The sequence below is a fragment of the Bison bison genome, unplaced genomic scaffold, assembly GCF_000754665.1.
Source record: "Bison bison bison isolate TAMUID 2011002044 unplaced genomic scaffold, Bison_UMD1.0 scf7180017851440, whole genome shotgun sequence".
In the NCBI taxonomy this organism is placed as follows: Eukaryota; Metazoa; Chordata; class Mammalia; order Artiodactyla; family Bovidae; genus Bison; species Bison bison.
Genome location: NW_011482013.1, coordinates 1 through 2,531, shown reverse-complemented (window position 1 = coordinate 2,531; position 2,531 = coordinate 1). Strand labels below are relative to the sequence as shown.

General features: G+C 35.3%; 1 long non-coding RNA gene across 1 annotated transcript in view; it reads right to left on the bottom strand.

Moving 5' to 3' along the window:
- The window catches only part of LOC104996486, a 7,053-nt gene extending 5,641 nt beyond the window's left edge, over positions 1-1,412 (bottom strand). Inside the window, exons 1-2 of the long non-coding RNA XR_826199.1 lie at positions 1,323-1,412; positions 793-904 (exon numbers count right to left, since the gene is read on the bottom strand). This is a non-coding gene — a long non-coding RNA (uncharacterized LOC104996486). The remainder of the gene's footprint in view (positions 1-792; positions 905-1,322) is intronic.
- Between the last annotated feature and the right edge of the window lie 1,119 nt (positions 1,413-2,531).

Genomic DNA, 2,531 nt, shown 5'->3' with positions numbered 1-2,531 from the left:
AGAACTAAAATCCCACATGCCTTGGAGCAACTAAGCCTGAGTGCCACAACTAGAGATTCCGTGGTGCAACAAGATCCCGAGTGCTGTAACTAAGACCCAGTGCAGCCAAAGAAATAAATATTTTTTTAAAAATGTGGTCCATGGATCAGCAGCAGTTGCAGCACCTGGGAACTGGGTAGAAATTCAGAATCTCAGGCTTCATCCCAGATTGACTGAATCAGAAACTGTATTTTAACAAGATCAGGTGAGTCCTATGCATAGACACAATTGTGATGAATATTCATGAAAGTAAGAAGTATAAGAACTCATGTAAAAAAGGATAAATATTTTAAAAGTTCCTTTTCAATACTCTAGCATACTTTTTCTAAACAGGCTACCAGAATCAAAGAGACAGTGATAAAATACCATTAAAACAAAATTGCACCAAATGTTCTACATAATTAAAAATAAAAATATTTAACAATATAATTAAATTATCACAATAAATATTAATATAATTAATAAAACTCCTGACCAATAAGTCACTGTAATTCATTATTAACAAATCAAAATTTTTGTACAAAGAAAACTGATGGGTATTTTCTAGGTCCTTATACAAGTACTTCATTCCAAATATTTTCTTTTTAGCTAATAAGCAAAGACACTTTGAAACATGATGCTTAAAAAATACTACCTGCCTGCTGGGCTGTTTAATGGTGAAATAATGTAATCTGTATATTTTGAATGCAATTTAGATATCACAGAAATGTTAAGAAGCTAAATTAACACAAACTCTACATCATGAAACATCACCTCACTTGACGGCTTTAAAAATTTTTTTCCGCTGAAATACTTATAACCATGGCCTTCAGTGTGAAGAAAAATTTTAAATACGATGAAAGGTGGAAATATTTCGCCACTAAATCTGAAATAAAGACCAAAATTAGTCATTTGGTATCAGACTTGGGACTCGGTTATTTCTCCCTCTTGTACTTAGGCTCATTCACATAGTTTCTTACATGCAGGTTAAAGGCTATACCAGGGCATGAAAAGAACTAGCAATGACACGGATCACAAAGGATGAAAGAGCCCCACTTTGGCATGTGTGCTCACAACTATTCTCATACGTGTGTCAGACTGAACACATCATAGGAGATGAGAGCTGCTCTCAAGGCAACTTTTGGTCTGAGAGAGTCATGCCTTGGCTTCTTCACATGATAAATGTAAATAAGAACAAGATACTTAATTTGTAATTATAACATGAGAAGTTATGAGGACTTAATAAATTTCTAAGGTTTCTTCATACTAAGTACTTCTTGAAACGAATCTGCATAAAACATTACCTGAATCTAACTTTACACTTCATGCAAGGATCTTTAGCAAGCTCAGCCTCTAAGGGGCTCACTTTCTTCAAAATTTCATGTGTCACGTGATGTTCCTGAAATAGATGATGGTGCTATCAATGGAACACAGTACCCTGCCCAGGCACAATTTATTGAAAACAACACAGGAGGCATGGTAAAGTGAAAGTACACCAGACTTGGTATTCTAAAGATCTGAGTTCTAGTCTTGGCTCCCTCACTTATCATCTGTGTCACCTTGAGTCACTACTTTATTCCTTTGGCCTCCAAGTTTGGGTATGTATCCCTCCTTGAGATTCCAGGCACTGTTCTTTCCCTAAGACAGCACTTTTCACAATGTGCTATAACTAACTATAAATGTGTCTGTGTTTCCTACTAGATTGTAAGCTTCATGAAGGCAGGGGCCATGTATTTCTTTTTTACCATTGTATTCCTAGTATCTAGTACAGTGCCTGGAACACAGCAGGTACTAAATAAGTATCTGATGCTGAGTGAATCACTGTAAAATGAGGATAATAATAGAAATGGTACTAGATTTTAAGTACCTTTTATATACCACACTATATTAGGTACCTTATACACATAAATATTTGAATATTATCATTCCCATTTTACAGATGAGCATGCTGAGGCTCTGGGAGTGTCTGTAACCCATTCAAAGGCATAAAAGTAGTAAGCAGAGAAACCAGGACTCAAACTTAGATCTGTTTAATTCTAAAGCTCCCATTTTCCCCCGCTATGATCCTGCCCAACCTTTATGCCTATGACAATCACATAAAAATGTACACTACAGGGCTTTTCAAATGACAAAGCATTATTAATGTAAGGTATTGCAGTAACTTGAAGTGTTAGGTTAACAGATTAAAAAAAGAGTTTCTTTCTTTTTTTCTGTTACTAAAAGAATCTAAAATTATGACAAACCAGCATTACAATAATTAAATACACGTTCCACATGTGAAGACAATAGACAATGGACCTGAAACGTCACAGGTTCACCTGAGTGGGTTTTCTCTGAGGTATTCTGCTTTTGCTGACATCAGAAATGGGTCTGTAGGTCAGATGGTGAGAAAGTGTACACATTTCTCAGCGTTTATCATTTTTTTCAGAACTGCTAAAATTCCCTTAATGTGACTATTACTAATTATAGACTACTGTAATCACAGGTGATTTTATTAGGACAATATTAGGTAC